Raw genomic sequence first — 11,721 nt, 5'->3', positions numbered from 1 at the left:
CCAGCTACCCGTGTTAGGTTTAACCTAGATATTATAGTTCTGATTCGATCTGGGGAAAAGTGGGTTTTTAATTCTTCACTTATTCCTGGCCAAGCATTTACCATTATTCCCTCCCTCATTAGCCATTTACCATAAATTTCCTCTAGGTAGGTCAGCCACTTGTCCTCTGGCACTGAGCACTGCATGGCCCCTTGTGCTGACAGGGAGTTGCTGTGCTAGGTCTCAGAGTTAATTGGTGGCTGCTCGGTGTCGGGCCCACTGAAGCTGTCGACAAAGGTTGTCAGTGTCTATCGGCTGCTGTTCAGCATCGAGTACAGGGAAGCCCTCGATCGGGAGCTGCTTGGCATTAAATCCAGTGAAGCTATCGACAAAGTTGGCATTGATGATTGGCCCCAAATAAACTGAAGATTGTAGTTAGGCAGGAAGGACTATATTCTGACCACAACCTTGTCCAAGTACTTGGTATCCAGGCTCACTCCTAGAGAGGTCAACAGAGAGGGCTGTCTTGTCACTTGACAGGTGCTTGGCCAGCCCGCTGACAAAGGTTGCTGGCTGTTGTTTATTTCGTTTTTTTCTTTTAGAACATATGTTCCAGAGGCAAGAGGGCGCCCGTTCCGGACGCATAGGTGTATCGTTCTTGCTCCTTCCCATGGCTACAGTATAGAAACTTGCTACAATGAAACAACGAACAACGAAATAATGTTGCTGCTTTAACTTACGGCGGTTCTCTGTTCCTTCGAACAGTCTGGAGGCGGCTTGGATTTCGGACCTGCTCGGCTTTGTGGTGAATTGTTTGCGGGAACGAGCTGGGCAGCGGGATTTCGGCAACTTCGGCGGTCTGAGATCGGAGCCTCATGGGTGGAGTCGAGTAACCCGGCGCATGTCTGCTGAAAGACCGGTGCTCTAATGGCCGGCAGCTGATTCATTTTGCCTGTGGCTCGGCTGTAGAGCCTCCTTTCCAGAACTGCTTTGGTCGAGAAGGAACGAACGAGAGGCGAGAGGCGGGCCGCCCGACAGTGCTTAGGAACTCGGTGGCTTGCCAGCTGGTCGGGTGAAACTGTTGGCGGCCTGTGGCCTGTGGCAGCTGATACCTGGGAGCCTCTGTATTTTAACGTGAGGCGTCGATAACGTGGCAGCTGATTTTCAAGATGCCCCCCAAAGGAACACGCGGAAGACCCCGGGCACTTGACACAGATACAGTGAGTAAAGATGGCAATAGTGTCGACATGGGGAAAATGCCGGTGCTGGCCCGCGCACTGTAATGGAGTCTGTTACAACTAAAAACAAAGATGCGGCTGAAAAGAAAATACCAGCAATCTTTTCCGCAAATAAAGAAAAGCGCAAAGGTAAACTGCTTCCCCCCAATGTTAAGGACTCCACACAATTTAACTTAAATATAGATTCTTCAACTGAGGCCTGTGCATCCTGTATGCAGAGCACTGCTCTCCCCGGAGCTGCAATGGATGGAACTGAATGGGGAAATGGTGAAATTGCTCCTGAATCCTCCTCTGTCATTTCTACATCCCTAACTCCAGGTGGAGATACTATATGGGGAGACTGTGCTGTCACTGAATCGGCATGTTTAGGGGCCCCAGCAGCAGAGACTTTTGAATGTCCAAGCGGTCCTCTATATGCTGTATCTGATGATCAAATGCAGATGCATGATACAGAGTTTGGTGATTTTTTTTCGTTGTCCGACTATTCTAATGCATACTGTGAAAATTTAGTACTGCAGTATACAACGCAGATGAGCGTTAATGATGGCAGCGATCACAGTAGTTCATTCCTCGAGGATGCTGCGGGTCTCAATGAAGGGCAATCTCATACCGTACGTAAAAAATTAGAGCTTAATGAGGGTAAAGGTGTAGAAATCAAAACTCCTTCTCAGGGGTCTCACTGATACTTAGTCCTTTTAAATTGATAAAGAATTTGGCACAGAAGCTGAAATATAAAAAGAACATGTTTATTAAACTCAAATGAGTGAGACTACATCACACAGAAGCCTTAGCAACTGAATGAGGCAGTCTGGAGAATGCAGAAACCTGGGGCTTTATATATGCTTTAGAGTTACATAGTAAGCATAAATGCAAGAGGCAGTCCTGGCTCATGTGAGCATACAAAAATGCCTAATATGGACATGCAAGTTCTACTTGCTCAACCAAGTGGGAGGAGCTAACAGTTTTCAGAAAGTAGTAAACACATTCCCATCTGAAACTAATCAGGAACAGCTGCAGACCCTACCGGGCATGTCTGGGCATGCGTTAAAGTGGAGGAGGCTAAATATATCCTGTTGCTGGGCAGACTTTAGGCGCAGCTAACAGAAAGGTAGGACAAAGCACATGGTGAGCACATTGCAGCACATGACAGACAAGATGGCTGCCAGAAATACAAAATGGCTTTCACAAAGCAGATAAGATAACTTCTAAATACAAGATGGCTTCTGCTAACGCTAACCCATTGCTGCCAATTTACGACAGAGGTGCAGAGTATCCTGCTGAACATCCACAGCCTCTTGGGGAATAAGAGATTTCTCTGTCTACTATTTACCAATCAATTATGTCCCATCGGGCTGAAACACGTGAAGAGAGCCAGAGAGTCCAGAATATATGTAGGAAGTTACAAAAATCAGTTTGACGGATGTCAAAGTCCCAGGCGGATTTTGTCTCCAGGTTTAATGAAGCCGAAGCACGGATCTCCAATCTGGAGGATGAAGTGGCTCAGCAAAAATCCAAAACTGCTTCTATACAATTGGTTAAGGACGATCTACAATGGAAGATGGCGGATATTGAAAATCGGACTCGTCGGAACAATCTGAGAGCGATCTAGATTCCGAGGGGAAGGAAGGACAGGATCCACGGCGCTACATTGTTAAACTATTTACTAAATCCTTCCCGGAGTTGTCTAAGTGGGACTGGGACAGTGAAATTGAGAGAGTGCATCGATTTCCATTTAACAGGCGTGTGGTGGCTGGTTCTAGGATTGCTCAGCAGGAGGAGCGCCCTAGAGCTCTTCTAATTGCATTTAATAGTTTTTTGGCACGGGAGTATGTGTTTCGTTTGGCACAGCCCAACAAAAAAGATCTGGGGGGACTTTGAGTTCTTCGTGCAGCCTGATTTCTGCCGGCAAACGTTTGAGCTCAGATGGCAGTTTTGTTAGCTGATTTCTAAATTTCAGGCTAAAAGTACACAAGCATATTTGCTAAATCCAAATAAAGCTGAAGGTGATCTTCAAGGATCGCACAAATCTTTTTTCTAGTGAAAGTTCCGCTAATTAGTTTTTGAAATCAATTTAAGGGGCTTGTTTATCTTAGTTGAGGCACATTGTAGTGGTAATTTAATTGTGGTTAATTATTTGGTGTTGTTATTTTTAATTTGTGTTATGCTTCTTGTGGGTACAGCCATGAGTAGGGGCAACGGGGAGTACGATCACCTGCATCTACATTACCGTGCGTCCTAAAGCCTTGTTAGGGGGGTGGGAGGGGAGGGTTGGTGTGCTGGGATGGGGAAGGGGATGGGTCACTTAGGTGGGGGAAAAAGGGTAAAAAAAATCACAGTAACTCAAGGAGGAAATAAAGTTAGATATGCTTGGTTGGTTTGTTGGGCAAAATTTGTTGATGTCTTGATTAATATGATGGTGCTGACTGATGGGTTGCTAAATTGTTATTATGATGTCTAAGGGGGTAAAGATTTGCTCATTAAATGTTTGTGGTCTTAATAATTGGCATAAAAGAAACAGAATTTCAGCAGAGCTGCGCAGTATTTATCCAGATTTGGTATATCTACAAGAGACACATAGACCTTGGTCGCAGCGGGCAATTTTAGGAACACTGGAGTTTTCTTTAGTAGTGGCCTCTCAACAATCATCACTGATTAGATGGGCAGCAATCTTAACTAAATCTAATGTTGTTACTGTGGCCGCAGTTTAGCTGATAAAGCAGGTAGATTGGCCATTGTGGAATGTTTGATAGGGGACATTAAATATACCTTCTGTACAATATTTGGCTCCAATTTGGACGATGCCTCCATTTTGATAGAGCTTAATACAGAATTATCAACGTGGGGGACACCTTTAATAATCTGTGAGGACATCAATATATCTTTATCCACTGGAGAATTGCAGAAAGGGCCCGACACTATAAGGGACGTAAGCCAAAAGTGTTTAAAACCTTGCATTATCTGGTAACAGATCATGGACTAGTGGATGCTTGGGGTCATTTAAATTCTGTAGATCCTAGATATACCTATTATTTTCTCACCCACAAAAAGTTTGCATGTTTAGTTTATTTTTTTTTATCAGCCTCACTAATGGTGGGGGCTTCAATTCAAACTCTGCCAAGAATTACATCGGACCACTCTTCAATTTTGCTTGGGGTTCCTGTTCCTGCTCTTTTACTTCCGGTCAAAATATTTTCTTTCGAAATTATGCTTGAACGAAGATTTTCAGGGACATATGTTTGAGTGGATCAAGGATTTTTTTTCTATTAATCGGTATTCCATGCAACATTCAATAGTATGGGACTCATTCAAGGGATGTTTTAGAGGTGAGGTATTAAGCTTTGTCAGTTATCAGAGTAGGAAGAGAAAGCAGGAGATGCTGGAGTTGTATGCGAGGTTAAGAGACGCGGAAAATAAATTACTTCAGGGGGCAACTGCACAGGCAGGCAGTATAAAAGAGTTAGAGGAAGCCGCGGAGCTAGCGAGATCCAAAATTAAGGGAGTCTGGAATGTGGATAATGACAGGAAATACCTGGTCCCTAAAAAACAAGTTCATGAATTTGGTGAAACTGTGTACCGGTGTATGAGACAATCCAGGCGGCGTATTGGTGGGTTGAAGGTTAACCTCGGGACAGTTTGCCAGGATCCCAAAGGGATCTTAGCAATTTTTCATCAATTCTATTCAGAATTGTATATACAAGAGGTATCTTCCAGCATACTTACCCCATATACGATGAATTGGGCTATAGCACACCTTGAGTCTAGTGAAAGAGAGATGTTAGATGGATCAATCACTATGGAAGTGCTGGAGCAGCTGTTAATGGATTAGCTTTGGGGAAGGCGGCCGGACCTGACAAACTTCCGGCAGAAATATATAAGTTGTGTTTTAGCGTATTAAAACATGACATGCTACGTACATTTAGGGCAGCACAGAAGGGATCCGCCCCTAAATCATGGGCAGAAGCCACTATTGTGGTTTTTGGTAAAAAAGGTAAAGATCCAGAGTTGGTGGGTTCCTATAGGACGATCTCATTAATGAACAGTGAAAGATCTGTAGTGGTAGTCATAAATGTCTGTCAGTTTACTTTGGAGCATTAATTTTGGAATAAAGAAAAACAACCTATGTTGGATACATTGATAAAACGTATGAGTCAGCACTCCTAAGTTGGTGCCCAGTATTTGACATTATGAAAAGTACATTAATAAAACCACCCGAGAACTGACGGAAGCGGTTCTTTTGATGCTGTACTAAGCACAGAAAGAAATTAACACCAGTGGCAAATATATTATTAAGCGCCCGCGTTGAATAGGACGCAAACATCCAGCTAAGGAATCTTCCATAACCAAGCCTGGAAACCAAAAGGACAGCTATTGCGCACCACTGAATTGCGATAATCCACGCGCTCATTAGGGAACCCGGCGGGGTTTCCTAGTGAGTATTTTAAAATACTTGCACACATTTTTTTCACGCACACCACCCATATATCAGCAATTCTAAAATCAGATGTCCCCTACATTGTAGGTCCTGAAGAGACCCTACATCCATATTAGGGTCGAAACGCCGTCGACAACTGTGAAAAGTGAACCATTGTAACTGGCACTCAATCATCATATAGATGTTATGTATTTTGAAAAGAGAAAGTGGTCGCTTTTTGTAAATAATTAAGTCTAATTGAAACCTTGCACATATTGCTTCACAAATGTTATTCATATGTTTTGGTTCATAATTTCACTTGGGACACACTACACAAAATGTAAATAATTGTTACTATATCGTGTAAAACTATTTCACTGTGAATTTATCAGAAGAACTCAATCAGTGTGTCTGAGTCTCTTTCTATCTGACATCTGACTGTAAACCCTGTATATATATATGCGATTTTTTCGCTTTTCCTTGAAACTACTATTAAGTATCTCTTCCACAGGTGTTATAGATACGGGCTCAGAAGCAAAGAGGCCTCCAGGAGGTGCATTGAGTGTGCGCTACTGTGAGGTGGCACACAGTCAGTTCACTCCTCTAAGGTGCCACTCTGGAAGTGGAAAAGGAGATCTTGCGCACCCTCTCAGAAATCCGTCTGCAGGTAGGTGCTGTCACTCACTGCACCAGTCTCCAAGGGCTCTCTGTCCCCCTTGAGGCGAGGCCAGATGCCACCTGCACTGTGAAAGGTGGACCAGCTGCTTCTTTCATCAGTCTGTCTTTCACTAATACGCTGCTCCCTGGGGAAGCCATGAACTTGTGTCACTTATTATCATTTATAACTTGCCCTGTTTCTCTTTGTGCCTGGTGCACCTAGTTTAAAGGTGCACCTTGGTGCAAACAGGGACAGTACTTCATTTCATGTTTAAGTTGTATGTACAATGCCTGCAAATTCGTTGGTGGGTCAACATTCAATAAGAAGCCCAGTAAATAAGTGAAAGACTAAGGTCATAACTTTGAAAGGACCTACCTCGGGGATCAGGCACCTGCATGTAGGGAAGCCGTGAGAAGTGCCAGATCAATTTTGGGAATGCCAGATAAGACAGCGTTTCTGTGGTATCTCTTAGAAAGGACAAGGTTTGGGGTTACTTCTTTAAGCTCTAGTTCTTCTTCCACCACTAACATTTGGATCCCCTTAATTTAATTAGTCTGAACTAATGAATTACAATTCCAGCTTGTAAATTCGTGCTTGTAAAGACTAAGGTATTTACAACAAGGGGTGGTGAGGGATAGAGTCTCTGAATTAAGCAGAAAGCTCTCACCCAGTCAAGAGATCCGGGCTAGATCCAACACCGTTTTTTAGCTCACTGCACCATCCCAGTTTCAGAACCTGGCTGTATGCAAATTAGTCTGTTCCTGTCCCAGTGCATGATGGGAACAGGGCAAACCAAACTACAAAAGCCAATTCTTACACTGGGAAGGAAACAAGCTCCCAGGGACCGGTTTCTGGCATTACAGCCGTCTTCGGCCCGGTTTGCTTGAATCCTGATGGTGCAATGAGCAAGGGACTCATGTCTGAGTATACCCTTCCACGCTTAGGGTGGACAAAAATATTTACAACAAGGGGTGGTGAGGGATAGAGTCTCTGAATTAAGCAGAAAGCTCTCACCCAGTCAAGTGATCCGGGCTAGATCCAACACCGTTTTTTAGCTCACTGCACCATCCCAGTTTCAGAACCTGGCTGTATGCAAATTAGTCTGTTCCTGTCCCAGTGCATGATGGGAACAGGGCAAACCAAACTACAAAAGCCAATTCTTACACTGGAAAGGAAACAAGCTCCCGGGGACCGGTTTCTGGCATTACAGCCGTCTTCGGCCCGGTTTGCTTGAATCCTGATGGTGCAATGAGCAAGGGACTCATGTCTGAGTATACCCTTCCACGCTTAGGGTGGACAAAAATATTTACAACAAGGGGTGGTGAGGGATAGAGTCTCTGAATTAAGCAGAAAGCTCTCACCCAGTCAAGAGATCCGGGCTAGATCCAACACCGTTTTATAGCTCACTGCACCATCCCAGTTTCAGAACCTGTTCCCATGATGCACTGGGCCAGGGTCAGACTAATTTGCATATAGCCAAGTTCTGAGCTGGGATGGTGCAGTGAGCTAAAAAACGGTGATGGATCAAGCCCTGATCTTTGGACTGGGTAAGAGTGGTCTGCTTAATTCAGACACTCTGTTCATCACCACCCCCTTTTCTGAATCATGTAAAGACTAAGGGCCTGATTCCGAGTTTGGTGCTCTTAGAGTGGACTGCAACACCTGCACCACGCTCCAAGACCACACATCCGTAGTCAGTCGAGTTGTAATCCTGGCAGGCGGTCCTGGGGCAGCAGTCCCACAGTGGTGCCTTTCTAAGGCTCAAAGGTGCAATATAGCCCATTTCTGCACAGATAGAAATGCACAATGTTATCCAAGAACAAGGGGTGAAAAAATACGGTGGAACACAACATGAACCACCCTGCATGCACCCCTTGTGCACAGAGGCAACAGAGGCCTCTAAGGGTCCCCCTTAGTTTCCTCACCATCACCGTTTTCATGGCAAGCTCACCTCCATGAAAAGTGTTGCACTGAGAAAACTCATAATATGCTTGGTGGTGCCACAGCAGCACCACCAGCATATTACAGCCTCACACTTTATCAAGAATTAAACCAACTAATATGACACTTTCAATGTTGCTCGTTGAACAGTCAAGAATATTAATGGAGTCCAGCCATTGCTGCACATCGATGATGACGTGTGCGAGGAGACCACCAGAAATTAAATTGTGTTGGGATTAAAGGTCAGGCGGTGACCCATCAGCCAACACTTTATTTTTCCTAGAGTCAAGGCCAATGATGATATATTCGATCAAGAGGAGATCACGAAGTATATTGGGGTATTGTCAGTATACTACTAGTATGATATGCCAGATTTACCTAACTTTCTGTTCCAGATAAGACTAAGAATACAGTTTGGACTCATTTAGAGTATATCAGATATCTTACACACCATATGTGAATGTGTACAGCTATTAGACTGCAATCCTTACTTAGTTCAAAACTCATGTACCATGTGAGGGTGCAGATAATAGCACCATCAGCCATCCAACCATCCTTGTATAATAATATTAATAATAATAATAATAATAATAATAATACAGATTCGTGTATAGCGCGAACAGCTACCTCACGAGGAGGTGTCCCGGCACTGAAAAGAAACCGCAGCAACAGAAAGGAATGCAGGGTGAAGTACTAGGCTTTCTGTGCGAAGAGCCAAGTCTTTAGGAGTTTCTTAAAATTGGCTTCAGACGAGGCAGATTGGATGGCAGAGGGGAGGGAGTTCCAGAGCTTCGCCGTGCCTGCAGAAAAAGATCTACCTCCGAGTCTCGCCCTTCTAGCTCGTGGTGCAGCCAGTAGGATCTGAGAGTTCGATCGCAGGTGTCTCTCTTGATGGTAGCGGGGAAGTCGGAGTTTAAGATAGTTGGGACAAGTCCCTTTTTGTGCTCTATACGCTAGGGTGAGCGCTTTGAATTTTACTCTGCTCGCCACTGGGAGCCAGTGCAGCTCGTGTAGATGCGGAGAGATATGATGTTTAAAAGGAACGTGTTTTATCAATCTCGCAGCCGCATTCTGCACGCTCTGCAGGCGTTGTATCAGATATTTCGGGAGGCCAAGATAAAGGCCGTTGGAATAATCCAGTCTGGATGTGACTGTCGCATGGACCACCGTTTTCCGACAGTCAGTTGGTAGAAGAGAGAGAAATTTTCGGAGGTTGCGGAGTTTATGGTGGCAGCTAGAAGTGACTTGTTGTATGTGAGAGGAGAAGGAAAGCGTCTCGTCCCACCATACACCCAGATTTTTTGCCTTGGTGCCAGGGGTGGGCGCAAGACCCATTTCGGGGGGCCACCATAGGTCTGGGGAAGGGGGAGTACTTTTCCCAAAGAATAGTACCTCGGTTTTGCTAGCATTCAATTTTAATTTTAATTTAATATATAGCCCTGCTTGCGTGAATCCATCTAGCATCTAAGCAGTATCCACTTGTGTCTGCGTGGCCCTCTGGGACTGAATGCATGTGTGTTGGGGACGCTTGCACATATCACATATCACACAATAAATAGCACGTGGTTATTCCCAGATAGAGCTAAGCAAGCATGAGTAATTGACTCCCTAACGTTTATTCTCGTCATATGACTCGCATGGGCTCCTCCTAAAGCTTCGGCCCTGTTTTTCAGCATCTCGGCCTAAGAACATTTGATTCCGATCTTCCATCCTCAGGCAATCCTTTATGTGTAATTTTGGTGGAATATGTACTTATAACGTTCGAGTTCTCACACTGGAGCCCCAGGAGCGTGCTGCAATCAGCGAAGCACAATTATTCATCTATAACACTCCGTGGATATTTCCAACGAACTGGCCGCTTGCGTGGGCGGCTTGTTTTTGTCTCTAAAATAAACCCGTATTAAAGAAATGAAAGGATCCCGCTGCGACTGCAGCACAGGGCTGTATAGAAACAGCTTGAACCGCGCGTCCGGGCGCATTCAGTCTCCGCCTCCCCCCTGCCACCGGTGACTGAGTGCCGTGCATACTGAGGTGCTGCAACCCTCGCCGTGACATGTAGCGACACGTGTGCGCGCGCGGCTGTTCAAAGAGGCGATGACGGATGGATCCGCGGCTGCTTAATAAATGTTTGAACGTGGTTAGGGGCTGAGAAATGCAGATTTTTTTTTATTGTGACGATTATCTCATGTTTGTGGCACACTGTATTTGTGGTTAACATTTCTATAAAGTTGAGATAAATTAAAACGATCTGTCATCTATGGGGAATAATTATTTATGTTGATGCCAGTGTATGTCCAAAGTGACTCCACTTCTTCCCTGTATACCTTTTAATTGTAGCTGTTTGAAATAGGCCACCAAACATCACAAAATACTTACAGTTCTAGTCACAAACTGCATTGTGTAGCATGTAAAGTAGTACTACAGTAGTACTACATGCTATACAATGCAAATCACAAATCTACGAATGGAATTCTACACCTCGGTCTCTTCTAACTTTTCTATAGGGTGACCCTCACAGATTTGAGTTTACTACTTAAAAGTAACTGGAGAAGACCAGGGGAAGTGGCTAGAAGATGGATACAGGTTACTACTAAATGGGAGAGGTTTACGGTGGAGAAAAGAAGAATTTAAGGAGAGCTAAAAAAAAGGGCTAAGGGAGGGACAGATGCACACCCACAAAGGAATAGGGGCCTTATTATGACTTTGGTGGTCTCGGAGAGGGGCTGCCATGCTGCCGCCCTGTACAGAGACTGCCAACAGACAGCCCGCCAGAGTGCAACTTATTTTTACTCTGGTGTTCAGTTTTTTGGCAGTTCCACTGGTATGCCTTTGAAAAAGGCACCACAATGGGATTGTCAAAAGCAGTTTCTGCAGGGCATGGACTGTTAAGTCCATGCCCTGCAGGAACTGGGGGTGCATGCACACAGGGGGGCACAACATGTGCCCCCCTGCATGCACCCCATGGCGCAGAGGCACAAGCCATGAAACGTGTGGTGGTGAGGCAACTTGTAATATGCTTGGTAATTATTATAAAGTTTGATAACTTTTTTAATTTCCCATATGCTTCACTATAGAGAGATCTCCAATTGATGGCAGAGAACTCTGCCTACTCTACTGTTAATATATATATTCAATAAATATGTAGTGGCTGTCTTGACAATCTGATTAACAACTGTGTGAACATTGCTGTAAAGCCATTTGGAGTTATGCTATAATTTAGTTAATGCATATTGAGACCACAAAGAAGTTAATACACATATTAGTTGGCTCACAATGTTGTTTTATTTAAAATAGTATGTGCATTTGGGTACATTATAGCCCTTTGAAAATTCATAGAATTTGAGGGATGTTGGATGAGAAAGTTCAGATCTGACACAAGCAGATTTCAATAATTTTGCGGATAACAGTCCAGAGGGAGGATGAGAAATGTGTGGTCATCAGGTGGATTAGGTGAATTATCCAGAGTCACAATGTTGGCCATCACATTTTGGGTC

The sequence above is a fragment of the Lissotriton vulgaris genome, chromosome 2_1 (assembly GCF_964263255.1).
Source record: "Lissotriton vulgaris chromosome 2_1, aLisVul1.2, whole genome shotgun sequence".
NCBI classification, from domain to species: Eukaryota; Metazoa; Chordata; class Amphibia; order Caudata; family Salamandridae; genus Lissotriton; species Lissotriton vulgaris.
The sequence above is the reverse complement of the archived record's forward strand: the minus strand, read 5'-3'. Positions refer to the sequence as shown.